Source organism: Rhodnius prolixus, unplaced genomic scaffold, assembly GCF_049639745.1.
Source record: "Rhodnius prolixus isolate KJV_2025 unplaced genomic scaffold, Rpr scaffold_9, whole genome shotgun sequence".
Lineage (NCBI taxonomy): Eukaryota > Metazoa > Arthropoda > Insecta > Hemiptera > Reduviidae > Rhodnius > Rhodnius prolixus.
In genome coordinates, this window is record NW_027411604.1 from 7,745,427 (window position 1) to 7,766,745 (window position 21,319).

Consider the following 21,319-nt stretch of genomic DNA (forward strand, 5'->3'; position numbering starts at 1 on the left):
CGTAGAGAAGTGTTAGGCACGCAAGTGTTACTTGGACGTTTTATATGGATGTGTAAATTCTTCACTAAGAAGGATTAAAGTTATGAGTTTAAAGATTGATTTTTAACCTCCACTTTGACTAATATTCGTATGTAAAACTATTTTTGCAATTCTTTTTCAAGGAAAGTTGATTTTAGGGTAATTTTTAGGGAGTTAATGTGAAACACTTCTCTTAGTAAAAAAAACTCTCCTTGAAGAGTTGGTAATAAAAACTGTATAATAGAAAGATGTAAATATATTTTTAAGAAATCGGTGCTGGAAGGAAATTTACAAGTTAGAGGTGGGAATGGATGTATTTTCTAGTGATTTTTTGTGCCGATAGATGTATCAACAATAAACATATGCATCTTAATGTTTATGAAGATGGTTTATTTGATTGAGGTTAGTTTATACGTGTTGTTAAAAACCCTTCGTGGAAAACAAACGAGAAATTAAAGGTTAATTTTTGTGCTGAAAGGTTGGGATATTTTTCAGTTTCCGTCAATATCACGGAACAAGTTCACTTCTCTCAATAAATATGTATTTGTAAATGTAAGCTTATTATTTTTAGCATAACTTCTATTAAGCAGTAATAGAACCTAAACGATTTGAATCACAAGTGAATATCTTGCAAGATTTTTTGTTTGTTTTGTTAAGCAGATAAAACGATAGACGTCCTCTTCATATCCTAAATATTATGATTCTTCTAGTAATACGCAGTAAGAGAAAGTAAACATTTTAATTAAGAGGGTGAATCCATTTATCTCACCGAGTGTTAATTAATAGTTATTAAAATATAAGTTTTTTTTTTTTAAACACCTACTTATTGTTAAATTTACCGTTCTGTCAGTAAAAAAGTTCGTTAGGAAAAGTAGTGCCCACAGGTACACAAAAAAAAATATAGACAAAACAGTTCCAATGTAGAGTTTATCATTTCTAATCAACTTTCACCAAATAAGAGGGTACATGCGGGTTGGTAAGAGTTCTTTATCATCTACTAAATGTTGCTATATTATTTTAGTAAGTTCATTGTTTAGATATTCTCTGTAACTATTACACGGACGAAAAAAGAAATGAGTGATCATAACAATGTTCAGCTTGTAATGGTATGGTGGAAAGTTTATTGGGGACAGGGTTACTAGTCATTTTTATTGCTCGCAAAAGAAATCCCAAAGATTATTTAAAATGGGAAAAGTATAATTTTAATTTAAATTTCTTGTAATATTTGTTTTTAATGTTTGATTGAAAAGAGTGAATGAAGAATTTACAGAAGACATTTCCATCTTATATTTTAAAATAAACATTTGAGTACAGGCTTAAGCTGTGAATGAATCCATGTTATTAATTATTTCTGGGCAAGAAAGGAAAAATGTTAAGGAAAATAATAAAAATTTTGTGTGAGGTTTCAATTTTTAATCACTCCTTACGAAACAAAATTGAAAGAATTTAACGCGGCTTATCGATGATATTTCTTGTTCCAGTAGTTCCAGGATTTTCTAAAGTTTAGTTTTGGCTGAAGTAACGAAATGCCCAATGTAGATAGTTAGATAGTGTGATATTTTTTAGGTCACCGCGTGCATTTTTTTTTTTTTTTTTTTTTTGACAATTTCTGACAGGTTTTCATTTATCATGAGTTTATGTAGAAAATTTGACACTTTCAGTCAGCAATTGTATTATGTGTGTGTTTTTATAAACCAAATTCAAATTCTAATCGGAATCCAAGTTTAAGATTTCTCCATCTTTTTGTTTTTTGCTTTTTAGTTATTCAATAAACAGTAACTCAAAAATACACACAACATGCGCAAAAAAAACTTTTTTCAATTCAAAAGATCTAAAATCAAGTACTCCGGATAAATCCTAATTAAAAATTTAATTACGTCCTTGATACCTTGCCTCTTCTCTTCTTGAATTAAGGGAAAATAAAAAATTGTTTTATTGCTGCAAACTAATAATAATATGTATATATATTTTTTAATCATCTGCCATTATTTCTTTTATTCAGAAACGATTTGGCTTAGAACATCCTTAATTACTATGAGAACCACCTTTAATTTATAAAGATTACTATCGGTTCATTTTTATTTTTAACTTTTACTTACTTATTTTGATTTTTGTACATATAGTTGACAATATTACGTACTGCACACTAATATTTCACTAATTATCTTATTTTTAATTATTTGTTTATCTTCCTCAACTTAAGATAATAACTGGTTAGAAGAAAACTATTGACAAGGACATATTCATTTGCTTTAAGAAAATAGAGGTTATTTAAGTTAATTTAACTAGATATTTTAACAATAATAAATTAAATTTGATTATACTAATTAGTATTTTTGTTATGTGACCAGATATTTTTATACCAGGTGTTCTTTATTAATTACCTCAAGTATGTCATTAAATTCACCCATCGAATGTCAAATGGAAAATGTTCATAAAAAAAATTATTTCTACTTCGTCTTACTTCCAAATACAAGAGGAAATAATGCCATCGAATGACATTTCCTAAAATTGAGTTGTTTTTCTACTAGAAATGTTTTTTTTTTTTCAAGGTCTCTGAAAACGAAAAAATATAAGTAGTGCTTAGTATGTTTTGTGCCTTGGCGCAGCCAAGGGAGTTAAGTTAGTTTGGGGGAAACTTCCACAAATTTAAAAAAAAATAAAAGTTTTCAATATTATGAAATATTTTTTTAAAAAAATGTAATTATTCTGTCATTTATACAATTTTTTTTAAAAAAGGAATTCTAATTCTAAGAAAATATTACCAAAGGCTTTAAGATTTTAGTGGTGAGCCTTTGCCACTGTGAATCGGGGGGGGGGGATTTTTGGTGATTAGGCTTAAGAGTTAGATGGGACTCTTGGATTAAAGCTTGAATGCACGATTTTTTTTTTTCTCTCTCTCTAATCCGTATACGCCTCCTTTTATGACGAAAACCTACACAAACCTACACGATGACAGACACTCTTGAGATGGCTAGTCTGCAGTGAAAGATGACTAGCATTTGAATAAGCAGTGCGTACGTGTTAGAATAGTACATTAGTTATTACACGTTTAATTATTTCCAGAACTTGTAATTTATAGCCGCTTGACCAATCTAATTAAGGATATCTGAGATTCGGTAAAATATAATGTCGTAAGACAGTTTTAATTATTTAATTTGTAATTTAACTTAGTGGAGACATTTATTATTTTTTAATTATTAATAAATTAAGCGAAAGTCTTAATTGTTTAATACAATTTTTTTTCACTTTTAAATTTGTTTAAACATTAGGCACGGATCTAGATCCCGGATAAGTTTTTTTAAATGAAATTTTGAAGGAAATAAACTGAAAATTTAATTTTACTTTGTTTATATTAGGTAGTTTTATCATTCATCTAAAATATTTGTTTATTTTTACAGATAGGACTATAAGTGTCCTTCCAGATTTCCGAGTCTGAAGCAGATAGGATTGTAAGGATGCATAAACTAGTGAAGGGTGCCATCATCTGGCGAGTCTCAGTTGCACAGCCTGGCTGGCTAATTCCCACGAAATCGAATCTAAACTAAAATTTAATTTTTAGTTAAGAGAATGAAGTTAAGATTGTAGAGAACAAATTGATATATTCAAGTTTCTATTCAGATGTTGGAAAAGGTAATCAATCTTGTCCTATAGTTGGAATTTTCTTAACAAGTATTTGGATTACTTTTTTTTTTTAATTTAGCATAATATTGGAATGCTCATAATTTTTCATCTATATGGGGGAGGTTTCTACTCCTGCTTCCCTGTAATCGCATACATAAATATCTTAGCTTTTTCTTTTCATAAATATACATATATAAATATATATATATATATATATATGTCTGGTTTGATGGAGTATAGTAAAAAAATTAGAATAAAGTCGAAAAAGCCGAAGTACCTTTCCTCTGTTCATTGTATACATACATATTCTTTACTAGTTATAATGTATAATTATCAGTAATAAAGGAGCAGACTGCCGTCAGTATTTAAGCATGTAAACTGCTGTCCAGTTCTCAATCTCAGACCGCCGCTACCCTCCACTTACTCTTCGTCCTCCATGGCGACTTCTCCTTATAATCAACTATTCACACTATTCAATATATATATATATATATATATATAAAAGTTTAAAAGAGTTTAGATATCAAGTTGGAATAATTAATTTTGTAATATTTTTGGTTAAAATTAGCTTCTTATTTTCATAAATTGGAGCCAGACAAGTGATAAGAAATACCTTCTTTTTTTTTTACTTTTTATTTTTGGAGTTTAGAAAGTGTAGGCCTTGAAAGATTTGGTTATCTCTGTTGGGCTTTGATTATCGCTAACCCAGTGATAAGTGATTATTGGGGAGCTTGAGGGACTCATTAAGATCCTGTTGCATTGTTCTTAGATTCGATTTGCCTAGTTATTATTGGATGAATAACTGAAAGCAAGTAGGAAATCAGTTTATATTCAACTGAAAAATATATTACTGTTACTCAAAGAAAGATTCCTAGTTAAAAATAAACTATCTTCTAATAATATTAAGAAGTTTAAATTAAGTGTCTTAAAACTTCATGTATACATATATTTATAAATATACCTATTTATTGTTCTTTTTTTCAGAAAATTTTGCATAGTATGCATTATTAAAGGAACGTTTTTGGGAAGGATTTATTCTCAAATCAGATGGCGGCAGATAGCAAACACTCTTCAAAATAACTGGTTCGTAATCCGTGATGTCTTAAAAAGTGTGAGGAGTAGTGATTTTTCGGTGAGTCCAAAGAAGTATTTTTATAAAATACTTTTATCGTTTCTATTCTTTTCGGAAACCACTGATGCCCTTGGTCAGATGCTTCTTTGAGTATTTATATTAGCCATTTTTCTGGTCAGTAGCAAAAAGCACCTTTATTTCCTCTTGCTTCTATAGATTCCTTATATTGACACATTAAATTAAGTCCAAGGACAAGGACGGGAATTGCATCCAATATCACAATTCATCTCAGCTTCGTGGGCTGCATCTTTTTAAATTGGTCAATTGAGTAAAAGGGGTTAAACATTGCGAAGAAATAGAAATGGCACTTAGCTTTTTTTACTATTCCCCAAGCTTTAATAAATTTGATGAAAAAATGTTTAAACAAAGCTGCTGACAATCTATTATTACATAATTTGTGTTGATACTTTTAATAAAAGTAGTAAACCAAAAAGAAAAAATATTTGAGCTAATATTTGAGAAAATCTCAAAAAATTAAAAGTCGATTTAGTATCATATCGTTCATTCTAGGTGGCCATTTTTACTAAATCTTATAATCATGTCCTCTGTGGGCACCTTATTGAATTGTCAAATTTCATCTTTCTGTAGATTCTCTTTTACGAGTTACAGTGGCTACAAACTCAAACCAGAGTCCGATTGAAATCTCTGGTGTGAACATTCTTGCAACTTTCTGTCACTGCAATAATTGGAATTAAATTATCAAACTTTTTTTTAACAATGAATTTTTCTGAAGGTTCAGTTGTCCTTCATAACTTTTTGATATAGGCTGCTGAAAATTATATCAGGTGAAAGCTGATCGTGGCTTTATAGGCTGCCGCCTCTTCACAATTGCCACCATCATCCTTCATGTTTTCAAATTTTTAGAGAGACATCAATCACCCTTAGAATTCCTTTATGGGAAAATGTTAAAGAAAAGTACTTAATTCTAAAATAAGCAATTCACACACCAAACTTAAAGTAAATCTTTTGAGACCTTAACAAAAAATGCCAAGGACCTTAAAATTCAAAATAGAATCCCCCCCCATTCCCATTTTTACTCCATATTTAGAATCCTAATGGTGCTCTTATATTATGTTATGTATAATGCACATCGTAAAACCGAAATTTGTTTTAGAAAGCATATTTAGACGGAACCCTAACGTTGCACTTCTCTGGGAACCTCCCCCTGGGAAACCAATTTCCAGCACGTCTGGAATCTAGGGTACAAGGGGTAAGAGAAGGCACACAAAAAAAACAAAACGTGAGGAATGTACCTTATTGAAATAAAATTAAATTTACGTTAGAAAGATAGATAACAATTATAATAATATGAAGGGGAAAAGAGGTTGTGAATTTCAATGTGTAGATAGTGGGTTGTGATGCAAGATTGTGATAAGCTGGTGACAAGAAGATACATATGTACAATTTAGTATAAGGGAGGTGGTAGTGCTAGTTGGGGAGGCGGGACACTAGCGGTAGAAGTGGTGTGTGTACAACACTTGGCTTCTTGTCCTCTCTTCGGACTGACAATTAGCAGGGTCACTAACCTCTTACAGTCGCTTCACGTAAACCTTCCTCGTCTTCTCTTATCCATCTGAAGAGGCTTCTTTTACATATTTAACACAATCCTTTTCAAACTATTTACATTAATATGCACACATGTTTAAACATATTCCCTCTTTCTCCCCTCACGTTATCTCTCTTTTTATACAAGGGCATTTTGTAAAGCCGTGCAAAGAGGAAACGTCTTGAAATTATGTCAGAATTTACTTTATTCTGACAACTAATTGATTGTTTAATCTTGTTTTTAACAACTTTAATAAATTTCTTTGTGAATTCTAAAAAAATATACTCAGGTGCTAACAGAAAAGGAACATATCTTAGTTATTTAAGGTATCAGTGTTTAACGTGGGTATTTCATGTTTTTAGTTTTTATGATGAAGCAAAAAACGAAAACAAAAAATGGAATTTTATCTGTCATATTTTCTAATTTAACGATGTCTTAATTTCAACAAACCACTTATGAATTGGTTGAGATTGAGATGTCAAAACTATGGCAACATTGCGAACAATCAAGTCTTACCAAGAATAGTATTCTCATTCAGCTTTCTTCTCTTATCCATTCTACTTCATTACTAACAAGTAGTTGATGTCGGTTTTACCCAAAACAGATGCCTTGATATGATTAGGAATGGCTGAAATCCATAGGGACCTAAAAGATATAGAGTTCTTATGGCAATGTTCATAGAACTGGTCGTCTTAAAAGTAATTTTTATTGGCTCGCAATACCCAAATAAATGCAATGGTCGCAAATTCATACAAAAATATACATTAAATTTTGTTAGACTAGGATATTTCCAGAGACTCAAAGATTCCAGAACTTGAGCCTAGTTCCCTTTCCTCTAAGAACTTAGAGGACACTCTCCTTCCTAGTAAGAGCGAAGACCACTAATCCCCAACGTTCTAAAAAATAAAAGAACTATCCAACTAAAAATTAAACAAAGAATTCTTATAAAAATTCCCAAAACAAATGAAAAGGAAAGCAGTTCACATAATAAACAATGCTTTATATTATAGTGTGGAAGTAAAAACTAATAATTATTATTGTATTTACATAAATAAAAATTATAACTGATTATATGGTGGTAAACAAGTTACATTTTCTCATGAGGCATAAAAAAAAACTATTGTAAAATTGTTATTATAAATCGTATAATATAAACAGTCAGTGCTTTGGCGAAACCAGTTTATGGGTTTTAAAAGAACGAACCATTATGGCTTTATGTATTTTCTATATCTGCTCACCATTTTTATTTATTTATTTTTTGTGTTCTAGGATATGTAGTCAAACAAACATGTGATCGAAAAACAACTAAAGCTTGATGGATTATATCTGTCGAAAGAGTATACTTGATTTTCAACGAACTCATTAGTGACGGTAAGAAACTTATGTAAACGTAAACTTTTCGAACAAAATGTCAAGATTTTCAACCATTCATTCACGTGCAGACCCTTTAAAGTTTCACTATGAATACAGACATTTACAAAAACTGCATTTGATGTCAATAGAGCAAGCTAAAATATTTAATTAAATATAGAATTTATGTCTACAAAAAATACAATATAAAATCTAAATAACTTGTATTGAATGATAACCGAATAGACTTCGTTACTAAAGAGAAAGTTTGCCAAATATTTAGTATGAATTTTTTAGAAATGATGTGTGGATGGTTATTATTGTTGACTAATTCCTGAAGAAATCACCCTTCGTTTGCAATTGTTAGTGACTCACTTCAAGAATATTTTGCAACAGGAGAAAATTAACTAACGATAGATGGAAAAACATGGTCCTTTTCTTTTTTTATTCTTGATTCTATGTCTTTATAATTTGGTAAAACATTATTCCGTTGCACTAAGAGCGAATTGCCGAGTTCGTTCTGAGAAATGAAATTAGACAAATCTCGTCTGGAATAGATTCCAGTTGTTTAAGAGAGCACTACTTGTCTGTGATTTTTATTCGTCGTAACATGCATGTCCCGACTGGTTTCGGAATCATCCATTACTAGAGGTAAATTAATGAGTTTGGTGTAGAGATTTCAACTATACTTATGTAATCGTTTTGCACTACACTTGCTGAATGTGTGAAAGTGTGAATGTGTGAGGTTAGATGATGTGAATTAGTGCTATTCAAAATGTTAATGAGTTGTCAAACTTTTTATAAAAATAATGCTATAAAAATTAATGAAATCTATTACTTGTTTAAGGGTCCTGTTCGTTTAGTGCACATTGTTTTAGAATTGTGAATTGGAGTTGTAGTTTATGTGGGGAAGGGGTGCTTGGATTTAAGCTGAAAACATGTAGAAGTATTCTAATTTCATTTGTACAGAGAAATAATTATTTTTAAATAAAATATTGATGAATATGTGATTATAATAAATTATTAAGAGAGTTGATGTCCAAATCTGCTGAGTTGTTGAAATAGTAGTACTTAATAATACTTCTAAACTATTGGTCCATTGAAGGAAACAATATCCTTAAAAACGTAATGATGGTCATTTTTGGAGACAAGAGAAAGGATTCCATATCTATTCTAAAGAATGGTTCTTCCTTCGGACTATTACCTCCCTAATGTTTTCCCGTCAATCTAAGTGAGCTGCAATTGAGATGGTCGGTAACAAACTTATCTATTTGAAAAAAAAAATACATACAATAGAACTTTTAACAGTTAATATTCTTACAAATTGAAAAGTATATACTCTACCGATATCAATAAAATTGTTTTATTTCTTAGCCTGTGGATTTTTTGTGTTTGTTTAACAGTTACAAGAGGGAAGTAATAAAAATGTGTCTAACATTGAACAGTTTTGGTAATGAATAAATTGATATAAAAATTATTGGATATTGTAAGGTTTTTATTTTTTCTTCTTCCTTTTCTTTATTTTAAGTTTTTACAATACGATAAATGTTATGTGGAACGCAATAAAAAGTAAATAAGTATTTATACGATGTGTGTGGCAGTAAAAAGATATTGTGCGCTTGTATATATGTATGTAAGTGTTCATATATCTGCAAGATATCAGTACGAGTGTATGTATAATGGAGAGCTAGCTTAGGACTGAATGAGCTTCTCTTCGAGTGTGTTGTGTATATGTATGTTTGTGAGTGAAGAGAATCAGGGTATGCGTAGCGAGAGAGAGAGAGAGAAAGAGAGAAGTTGTAAGTTCGTGTGTGGGCCGGGGGTCTTGTTTTTGCCTTCCTCACATGTCCCTGGTGGTCCATGCAGACATCTTTTTTATCAATAGCCCAGATTATTGACTTCCTTTCCAAATGAAGACATGATTACCACGTTACTCATACAGACCGTCGCCGTGCCGCGATGCCTCTCTCTACTCTTTACCAATACCCCCCCGGCTATCACCTCGCTTTCCTTCCCCATCCAAAACCATCTCTCTATTAAAAAAAACAAAAAAAAAAATCATTTCAGACTTCACTCCCATCCTCCCCAATCCCCCTCTTTAACTTTCCTTTAATCCCATTAATAATCATTTTTTAAAACATTGGGTGATTCGGCAGGATACCGTTATACTACCACTTATTTTGAATTAACTGTTTTACAACTCCTTTAAAGATTCTTTTATTTTATATTATTGGAAAATATTTTTCCTTTTATTTATTATTATTATTTTAAATAATTTATTCAAGTATAAATAGATATTTTAAATATAGTATTGAAATAAAAGAGTCGTGCATCTAACTATCAGCCTAGCACTGAAGTCTAAGCATAACGTGTTTCATAGAAAGTATTACGATTGCGTAAATTTTTCAAAAATGACTTTCCACCAGAAATAAATGTTTAAAACCTTTTTAATCATGTTTCTTTTTTTAGAGATTAGCAGAGGTAGTTAGACGTATTAACTGCTTGGGTTTAATAGCTTCATATTTAAACTCACTTTGTTGAAGAAAAAAGAATCAAAAATTTATCATTGATCTCAAAGGGATGCATTATTATTTAGTTCTTAAGATGAATACTTTGATAAAAAACAATTTTAATTTGTTTTATATTATTTTAGGGCATCTGAGGTATTGTCTATGGAAACCTTTTTTTAGTACACTACCGCCCTCCACACAGTGTACTCTCGTTGCAGATAACACAATCTATATCATCGGATAGTGAGCTGTAAAGAGCTTGAAGCTAAAGAAAAAGAACCTGTAATCTCTTTGTGGAAGTTCAGTGCACTTACTACTCACTAATCGCATCCAATTATTGTAAGTATATTTTCATAGTCTTTGATAATACTCTGCTGTGTCTGAAGCAGATGGGGAACTTGGTCTTGTTTTCCGAGCTTTAGCTCTATTTTGTGTGTACATGTGCAATTGGTGGAAGTTAGACTCCAAGGACACAGTGAGTGTGGGACACGCTCAGACAAGCAAGCCTTTGAAGGCTAGAGCAAGCCCATAGGCTAGATAGCGTGATTGGTTTAATCACCTTGGTATATATTCCCAAGATCATCATGAAGCCTCTTAACTCTCCCCTCACTTCGTTTCATATCTTCAAGGAGCCATCGTTTAGAGGGTAATCCTTAACAACATTGTCATTTATATAATCTGTGTTTATCAACTCCTGTAACGTCTTAGGGTACGTTCACAACGGAACTGTGAGTATAGACGATAGTAGAGATGATAACTGATAGAGTAAAATATAATCGCAGATTAGAGTGCACAACGGAGCTGTGATACATGCAACATGTCGAATAGTGAAGAAGAGTTCAGCAGCAACAAAATGGTATATTTTAAAGAAAAAACGCTTTAGAAAATATCATGTACATCCCATAAATAAAGAACGAAGTACTTTGGGTGAATTTCACCATTTATATAAGGAACTCCGGATGGTTTTTTTTTTTAATATATGAGGATGGGACCACCCACATTCGACTATATTTTAGAAAAAATAAGGTCAAAATTAAGAAAACGGAAAAATTGTCATGAAAAACCTATAACCACAGAAGAAAAACTAGTGATTACTCTTAGGTAAGTAATGGTTTTATTGAGAAAAACAAATAAATATACATAAAAGTAAATGTAAGCACGATTTAAAAAACAAAATATTGTTTAAAAGTAAATAATAACAAAAAATAATGAGTAAAGACAGCAGTAATTAATTTTTCTACGTCCATTTTGAAGCTCCGATACTGGAGTTCAGCTAGCAGAAAAATGAAATATTTAATTCTATCATCTATGCTCGTTTATAGCAGCACGTATGAGTCACTAGTCGCTGCTTCGTTGTGCACACTCACATTCGAATGTATTATGTTTTTCTTTAAGCGCTGATGCATCACTCCTATCATCTATGCTCACAGCTCCGTTGTGAACGTACCCTTAAAGTGAAATTGTACTGACTAATTTTATCAAATTTTCGTTTGGTTTCATTCTACACTACTGTAGGCAGATATTCGACATTTCGCCTTGTGCAAGTTGAGTAGCGTACATTTCGTGAAGATTGGAAGTTAAAAGAAAAATATTGAATTATTGGGTTCAGAGAGAGTGATAAGTTAGTTTACACCATTTAAAAAAATCAAAAAAATATCTATCTGTGTTAGATCGGTCGAGGAGTCTCATGATGTTCTGGAGGACTTATACTGATAGTTGAAATGAAGCAAGTTACCAAGCTAGCCAAACTGGCCTCTCTTTGTAGTAACTGTTACAGTAAAAAGAATTAAAAATAAAAAAGTAAGCAAACAAGAAAAGAAATAAAAATAAAAATAGAGACAAGTCAATGTTGTGTCACTGCGACTTATACACAACGCCGGTCACATACATGTCTCCACGACATTCTTTAACTGTGTAGTTCCCCCCTCGGTTGTTTAAATGCTGCATTTTTTTATTTATTATTTTTACTTGCCTCCTTTCTTTTGATTTCTTTGTTTTTCCTCTTTCTATGATATTTAGCGAAAGGCGGTGCCTTATATTAAAAAGGATTTAGTTGCAATTTCTTTTCTTTTCTTTTTTTCATTTACTTCTTCTTTGTTTTTTGTTTTACTTCTCATTTCCTTCTTCATCTAAAGTTGTTTGAATCCAACACTGCCACTTCATGAGAATACAAATGGGATGTAGCAACCAATTTATTTACACTCTACCCATAACCTCTTGTCTAAGCAAACAGTAAGTCTCAACTACCTCATTTTGTCTCTCATTGCAGTCAGAGAAAAGCAAATATTCCATTACTCTTTCTTATACCTGTCGGTATTCTTTTTTGTACCGTTCATTAGAAGTAGAAAAAAATTATTAGCTAACAATAAAAAAAGAATAATTATTATAAACTGTCTGTCTCCACTAGGAAACAACTCTTTTAATGAAATTCCTCATTATAACATTATTTCCTAGAGTTATATTCAACTATCATTAACTTCAGAAACAAAGTAAGAAAATTGTTTAATTGATTTTTATTTTTTATTGAAGTAACCATTCTGATATCTGAGTCCATCTTTTTCATCTGTGTCAGGAAGAAATAGCTTCCTTCGCAAAGAGATTTTTTTTAGGTAAAATTTTCATATTTTTGCTGTGGCAAGTTATTCCTGTTGATTTCTGAAGCAACTCTTTGTTGCAGCCTTTTTGATTTGAATTATTGAAATAAATAATTTTTGCTGGAACTGTAGATTTACTGGTTTAAGCTCCATGAAGCCTCATTCCCCAATAGTAGTTTTATTATTTACAACAACTGTAATGATGAAGTAAATTTTGTCAAATGATATGCCTAGTTCTTGAAGTTAACATTGAATTTTGTCTTCTTTTGATTTTCCAAAACATAGCCTCTACTTCATTGTTCATGTCCTCTTCCCATTTAAATGACACCTTCCTTTTTTTTGGAACAGGAAATTTCATCACCTATTCTTTACATGTACTTAGCACAGTTCTTTTATCGTTTTCTTTAGGCTTTTTGCTTCGTTTGTAAGAAATTGTAAGCTGGAACCACCCTCCAAACCTATCTCTCTCTTTGCTGCAGTTTAGTATACAGTCACTTCTAGTGCATTCATCAGAAAACTGCTACATCGTTGTTGAATTTTCAGACATGTCTCAACCTTTTAAACAAGCCCTGCAGTCTAATACTGATGGTATATTTTTAGATAGAACTCCTCTGGTATTGAAAACATCTAGTAATAATGTATACTTTAAAACTTTTAGCTTGTAAAACTTTTTACATATTCTCCACCATTAACTACAATCTATTTAGCAACTCTATTTTGGGCGAACACTCTTACGGTATATTGTACACTTTTAATCATGCATTAATGAATGAACCTTTAATGGTAGATGATCTTGGTACTACGGATAAAATCAGTGACATTATCCATCACTGGGGATCTAACCCACATTTTCAATCCTTACAAGAGTTTATCTTTAAGTTATGGATTCTATCTAAAAGAATGTACGTTTTACCTTCAAGAAACCTTTTCCCATTTTTTAAAAAGCCGATATTATCATCATTACCAAATAATGAAATAGAAATAGCAGGCTTTGTCCTACTAAAAACCGAGTCTATAGTGTTTGGGCAAATTAAATTATTAGTTAATCTATTTTATCAAACTTTTAATTGATTTAAAATACAATACAATATTCTTGGTGGACTAACCAATATGTAGAAAAATTGTCTATTATATAAGGTTTTTAAGCCAGTTTTTCTAAATTCTTTTGCTGCGCTATTGCCGTACTTTTAACCATCTCCTTTAGAATTCATTATTTTGTAGAATAGGAAGTATTCTCACCAGATATTTTAAAAGTATAAATAAATAAAAATCCATTTAGAATATAAGTTATCATTTTAAAAAGAAAATTGAAGTAATAATAAATGGTGCTCCTAAGAATACACAATTAATAAAATCCTCTTTGTTTCAGCTCAGTCTGATTCACTATTTATTGATAATATTTGATATTGCGCAGATATACATATTAGAATGGATTGCAGTTGAGAGCTCTCTAATATTTACAGTTGTCCTCTAATGGGGAGGTAATGGTGCCACGGCCCATTAACCCTAACTTAATACCAGGTCTGGAATTGGGACGTGTTTTCTGCCAGCCAGCCTGCGTGGAGCCAGCGTCCATCTCCCACCATCGTCCATTCGCCGACTTCCCAAACTTCTTTACAAAACACATTCTCTCTCACAGTCACTCCATCCCTTTTATGTGAAGTCCGCGCCCGCTTTACTACACTTCAATAAACTTGCTGTTTTTTTTTTGTTTTTTTTTAAATTTCTGTTTTTCTCTCTCCTTTATTTTTGCATTTCTTTTCTTTCATGTATTTTATTTTCCCACTAATCTACTAGTGAACACGCAAAGCTGACCATTTTCACTTTGTCTTGCCCCCTCCGTAAGAGGAAGTGAAGGATTTCAATTTTGGAAGTATCCTAAACACGAAAAGTGGTTTTTACAAAAAGATGTGTATGCCTTTGCGTAGTCAGTATAACTTAAAACCGATATTTCAAATTTGAAATTTCGATTAGGTACCGCCAGGGGATATATACCAGTATGTAATTCAAATAAGTCTTTTATATTCGTAGTATTCCCAGGCACTAAGCAGTCAGTGTCTTTAAGTTCAGTATTTAATATATCCTGCTTCGAATCATTAAATTCCCAAAGACTTCTACAAGAACTTGAAAAAAAAAATTGTTTACATTCTTTATTAACGTTTAAAGGGAGCTGATCGATCTCTTTATTTTACTTGATATAATAAGAATCGTGAGTGAGCCGCTGATGTTCTATCTTCAGACATGATTTCAGAAAAGTTTTTCGTGATGGTCTCGTCACTTGGTCAGTACTACCTCCCTTTCATTTCGTTTTAAGAGAACTGCAACAGAGCGGAAGGTTAAGCTTGCTCAAACATACCAAAAGCTACAATAACATTCTTAGATTTGGTTTATTTAGAATTTCTTAAAAAAGGTTATGTATATTTTATTGAAACTTCGAATAAAACGTATCCTGCCAAGATCCAATTAAATCTGTTTGATAATATTATCAATATTTGATAATGTTGATAATATTAAGAATTAAAAAGAAAAGAGTTTGAACACAAAAGAACCATCCTATATTTAAAGAATAATGTGGTTGTGTTCTACCTGCAAGGTGTTATTAGTGTACACCAGACCTGCATTTATTTGGAGGAATCTAAACATTAGAAGAAAATTTTGTCACTTTAATAATTGTAAAAAAAACTGGCGTATTATTCTAACCAACATTATTATATATACAGTTTTTATTATTAAATTACGTACATTAGTCTGAAATGTATCATAGAGAAGCATATACTTACCCCTCTCCTCAAGAGAATTGCTCTAAAACAAATTTTCTTGAAAAATGCTTGAAGAAAAGTTATAAATATTTATTTTTGTAATTTACAGGAAAGCCGGGGAGCCAATTTCGAGAAAGTGAACTATTCATTGAGTAAAGCGGTACTTTCGCTTTAAGAAACTTCAAACAAAACATATGACCGTACATTACAGAAAAATGGCACATTAGAAAGAATCTACGATACCACTTTATCAAAATTGTAAGACTACATTTATATAAAATTAGTTTAACAAGTTAAAGTGAATCATTAGTATCGTTTTCAAAAAACATCTTTAAAAAAACTGAATGGCATTTTTGATGAAACTCAAAATTTAAAAAATGCACTTGGTATGGTAATAATTTTAGTGCTGATTAATCATATATGACTTGATAATGAGCTGTAATAAAATTATGATATGTACTCAGCATTAAAACGTTGTATAAACTTAACTTAGAATTTTTAGCTGAATGTTCTTATTTATACAGTTTGTATCTATTAGTAATAGCAGTAAATAGTTTGCTGATGCTCATAATACGTATTTAATTGTGTGCTTTTAACATTTAATAAATATATTTCTTCTCTTGTATATGTTATATGTGGAGGAAATGATCAAAGAATCGAAGCAATAACATATTGAAGATATAACGGTATAGTTTGCTTTCAGATATCTTTCAATTAAGCAATGTAATTTAGGAACCGTTGAGCAAACTAAAATTTTTTTCCTTCTCTCTTCTTTTAATTGCTTCAACATAAAATACTCTTAAGACTGCTCTGTTTCTTTAAGATTTTCTGTTCGATTGATTTTTTTTTTTTTTAAAGAAGTTAACCATAGTTATCATACTATTAACTTACTAAGTGTTGGTACCTCTTCTTATTTATTATACAATCGGTTATTAAAAACCAATCTTACAACATTTTGATCAGTTGCTGCATACCATATATTTTAAAAAGCCCAAATGTTCTTGATGATTTAAACAAGCTTTTTCCTATTTACAGGACACAAACTCTCACATGAGAATTCTAGTGGGTGGTCCAGCTTCTATACAGACAATGGGTAGAGTATTGGAAACTGATTCAAACATTCTGTCTCAATGTGACGCAACTTCAGACACTAGGAAATCGGAGGAGATAATACAAAAAACCAATTGGTGAGAAAATTATCAGTGAATCTAGTAGAAAATTGAGAAATTTTTCCTTCTACTCAACAACAATGTGGCAATGCAATCAGCCAGTTTTGGCTGCATGCCTGCGGTTTCAGCCATAGCCCGGTGTTTAATATAAATCTTATTTTTATCTTTTAAACTTCTGTTTGTGCGCATATTTTTCATTATTTTTGCATAACATTAGAACAAATTTCTTTTATAATAAATAGAGTAAAATCGTTTATATTATATATATATAAAGGAAGTGATAGGTTATTTAAACTTAAAATTAGTTTAGATGCAAAAATAACGAACTGATCTTCATGCTCAGAAGGTCTTCATAGTTTCGACCTTTCAGGGCAACCGGTATTTTCAGAAATCTATCACATTCACCGCCATACTTTTTTTTTTTATAAAAGAAACTAAATAATCACAAAATATATATGTTAAATCCAACAAAATAAAAAGTTGTATTTACAAAATCAACGTTTGTAGTTTTGTTTTGCTAATATCTAGACCAGATGCTTGGTACATTTGTTTATTTTTTTACATTATAAGTAATGTATAAGTTCATAAAGATTACAAAGTACAAACTAGTTGAAAGAAATACTGAAAAAACATAAAGGAACTTGTTTTACCATTGCAACGAATAGAGTTAATAATAATCATATAAACGAGTGCTAATGACCGTAGCAGTCGACGCGCCAAAAAAAAAATCATAAAACCTTACTATTAAAATACATCACTGATATTGAACATAAATGAAAAAAAAAACTTATGCAAAACGTTGAACAAACAATTGTAAGGCTACCTAAACCGGTATAAATTATTGGTTAACAAGACTGGAGAAAATAAAAAATAATAATGAATAAATAAGGCTACCCATTTATCGTTTTCAACATTTAAAGTTGAACAATTCTCTAAAGACGTAGAAGATTATCCATGCCTTTCGTTAATAAACAATTTGATTACAAACGATGTTTTTTTGGTTGAGTCTTTTCCCTGCAAAGATTTTTTTTTGTTAAAGATAGTTTGAATAATTTACTCATTTAAAGATTTTTTATTTTTATTTTAGCGGCACGATATGTTGCGTTTAATATATGTATAATTCGTTAAAAGTATTATGTGGCAGGATTTTTTTTGTTTTGTTTTGTATAAGTGAGTGGGAATATTTTATAAAGTTGTCAATGGGTCGGTTGGTTGTTTACATTCTGTCGTGTGTAAATCAGAGTGAGTGAAGTCGTGTGTGTGTATGCTGGGGGTTCCTCATTAGCGATAGGTACAGGGGAGATGAAGTTAAGAATGGCTTCCTCCTATGAATGGAATAAGATGGAAAGAAGAGACGAATATAATGGGACAGTTGACCTTTCGGAAAGTCTGCGGCAAGTTACTTTTTTCTTTTTTCGCGCCCGTTAGGCCACAACACTATATACTCCCTCCTCTTTAAACTATATGTCTGTTTGCAGCCAAACGAGTTTTTAAAAATAGAGTTGTACCATGCCGTCTGGCTTATCTTTGTCTGGCTAAGCTCTCACTCCTCCTCTCTTTGTCTATTGTGTACTTCTCCTCTTTATTTCACAACTCATTCTTTTATACAATTCTCTAAAAGTGCCAACGGACTGCCACTATTCGACCCCATAATTACAATCGCTCTGCATAAGTTCCTTTATTTCCTTTTACACAATTGGCGGCATCGTAATCATGTTTCCATCTTTGGGACTTAGCTATCTTTGATTTCAGTACAATATTTAACAACTTTCACACTCATCATTACGCATGAAAGGTCCAATAAAAGTTCTGAAAACTGTTAGCACCATCAGTGTGTGATAGTAATGGTACTTTCTACTATTCCAACCTTAATATATTAAAAATCATTGCACGATTATTATTATATGAAGTTCGCAAGTTCTTATTTTGTTATGAATAATCTTTGGGGTGTTTGTAGTTCCTTTTATAATCAGGATTTCCTGTAGTAGATATATAAAAAAGTTGTGCTAGTAATTTATTTTGAACATACTTCCAAAATATCACAAACTATTGTAATTTTATACCTTCCTGAGTTCATGTAAATTGACTCGGAAACATTTATTGAAATGTATTTTTTTTTTTATTTCATGTCACATACTAAGCAAAATGTGCTTTAATAACAGTTACTTCAAAAATTTACTGCCTCCTATTGCGATTTACGTATGTCGATTAATACATAATTAATACTATTTTTCAAAAAAGTATGATTAATTTTTATTTTATAATCATGCCTCTCTTAACGTGATCACTTGAGTTTGAAACAAACAAATTTCATTTTGTATTAACTTTATGATAGCCGAAAATTACAGTTACTTCAAAAATAATTTACAATATTTCTTAGTTAAATATTTTATTTATTTATTTTATAATATTATTAATGAAATATTAATTACTTTCTCGATAGTATTATTAAGCTATCGAGATTTGATCTGCATCAATTCTGTTCATTCTATTTTTTACATCTCCCTTCACTGCAAACCTTTTTTATTTAACCCTCCGATTATTCATTCAACCTTAGTGGACATCTCATGTGTTAATTATTCAAACACCTCATCAATCTACTTTTTTTCAAAATCGTTGCGTTAAGGAAGGCTCTGTAAATTCATTTTAACTGTACCTTATAAGGAAGTACAACAAACTATTTCCGTATTGAAATTCTTACTTCGTCAGTTTTTAATAACAGTCATTTTCCCAAATAGAAAAACTCCATGGTTTTGAAACCCAACCAGATAAATTAGACATTTTTACGAATGAACTTTATCCTCCTCAAATTGTTCTCTTCAAATTGTTAATGAAATAGATAGATCGATAGATAAATAGAAAACATCGAAAAGGAGGTTACACGTATTTAAGGCCAAGAAACCTCTCTTTTGGACTTGTGTTACTATTGGGATTTAACCAATAATCAAGGCCCAGCATTGATTTTAAAAATTGTTCAGCTGGAGGACACTATGAACAAAAAGTTAAGAAGGCATTTATTTGACTTTGAACAGGCTGTACGGGAGCTATGAGTCCAACGCAACTTCAAGTACTCCTGGAGAATTGTCAGAATTTTAAAAATACCTTAGCAGCTTCTATTTTCTACAAGATAAAAGAAACGAGAGTGGATAAGGCCGCATCAACACACCGCAAAAGAATGGAGAATCCAGATCATCGAAAAATTCATCTGCCTACAGCACTACAACACCATAGGTTTCGAAATCCTTAGCCAGGTAATCTGTGGTTACATTTTCACATTATAAGCTAGACGAAAATTCGAAGGAAAAACTAATTTACGCATTTTCTGGATGAACTTCTGTTAATTCGTTATGAGTTCGTTCCTGATGTGCTTTTATCAATCCCTACCTTCACTGCCATCATTTAGATAAGGATTTACTTTTGCAGTGACGAAAAAGTTTTTTAAGTATGTTAACGCTCGGCCACATATTTCAAGTCGATTGCATTGAACTTCTTTATATCATCCCTTAGTCCAGACTTAGCTCTATCTGACTGATCAGTTTCGGTTCATGGTACTCTTTCTTTGCAGAGGAAAATTTATTTATAACACGATATCGAAATTAGAGTGTACATGTTTATTGTTTTTATTCCATAATTAAGAATGGTAATAGCGTGGTAGCCTTGTACAGCTTAAAGTTTACCTACAACAATCAATAACAAAAGGCTATAAGCTATATATTGAAATTTTATATTAGAGGTGATGAAAAAATTATTATTATTTTGTAGACAATATGTGTTCCATTATTAGCTTCAAAAATATTACTTCTTTATTATATTATTTAGTGAAACTTGCCAAATAGTAACAACTTTACAAAATATAATTGGGTTAGCTTATTTATTGTTTGTGATGCGAAGATTCATTATACTTTTAATTTGTATCTTTCGTAATATTGTTAGAAAATTAGTACTTGCTAGATAATTTTAAGAGCTATAACGTTTAGTTTTTTAAATGAGTTTTTAATTAGTTGTACTGTTTTCTCTGCATTTACCTGAAGTTGACTTGGGAAGCTGAGTTAGTTCCAATCTTTGTCACAAGATAGTGCTAGTGTATAGTGAATAATTAGTACATGCCCCAGACATTTTTCTTTGGAGGCTTTTCTCGTGGATATTTTAATTTCTAAAACTCAAGCTATTTAAAGTGGAACATTTAATATCTTTTAGTTTCATGAGCAAGTTGCTAAATCATTTTGTTTCTTATTTCCAATTCAATATTCATATGTTGAGGTTAGTGTTTGCTTCCTTCTCTAAAAAGGTTGAGATTATTTTCTAATTTATTATTTTTTTATCTTGTTATTTGCTACTAATTTGTTGTAAGATGTCTTTCTTTATTAAAAAAAATTAGTTAGTATCTGAAAAAATAAGTAGGTATTTGAATTTCATTCATCTTCTTTGCTTGTGACTTGATTCTGTTTTAATTCATCTCAGTGATAGTATTTTTAAAGAAAGTATATTTAACTTTTTAAGCTACATTTTTATTCTATATTCCCAAATATACTGTTTTTTAATCTTACGATAAGTACAGCTGAAACCTAATATGAGTGGTCTTCATTTAGTAGATGAATATTTCTGTAATAAATGGTT

At 30.9% G+C, this 21,319-nt stretch overlaps 1 protein-coding gene across 11 annotated transcripts in view; it reads left to right on the forward strand.

Moving 5' to 3' along the window:
• Window positions 1–21,319, forward strand: part of LOC141454206 (cilia- and flagella-associated protein 65-like) — a 112,230-nt gene that overhangs the window by 17,040 nt on the left and 73,871 nt on the right. For all 11 annotated transcript variants that reach the window (XM_074128191.1, XM_074128194.1, XM_074128190.1 and 8 more), the window contains 7 exons: window positions 3,420–3,651; window positions 4,627–4,774; window positions 7,590–7,691; window positions 10,324–10,519; window positions 15,643–15,791; window positions 16,569–16,720; window positions 19,735–19,953. The gene's annotated coding sequence lies outside the window, so the exon portion shown is untranslated. The remainder of the gene's footprint in view (window positions 1–3,419; window positions 3,652–4,626; window positions 4,775–7,589; window positions 7,692–10,323; window positions 10,520–15,642; window positions 15,792–16,568; window positions 16,721–19,734; window positions 19,954–21,319) is intronic.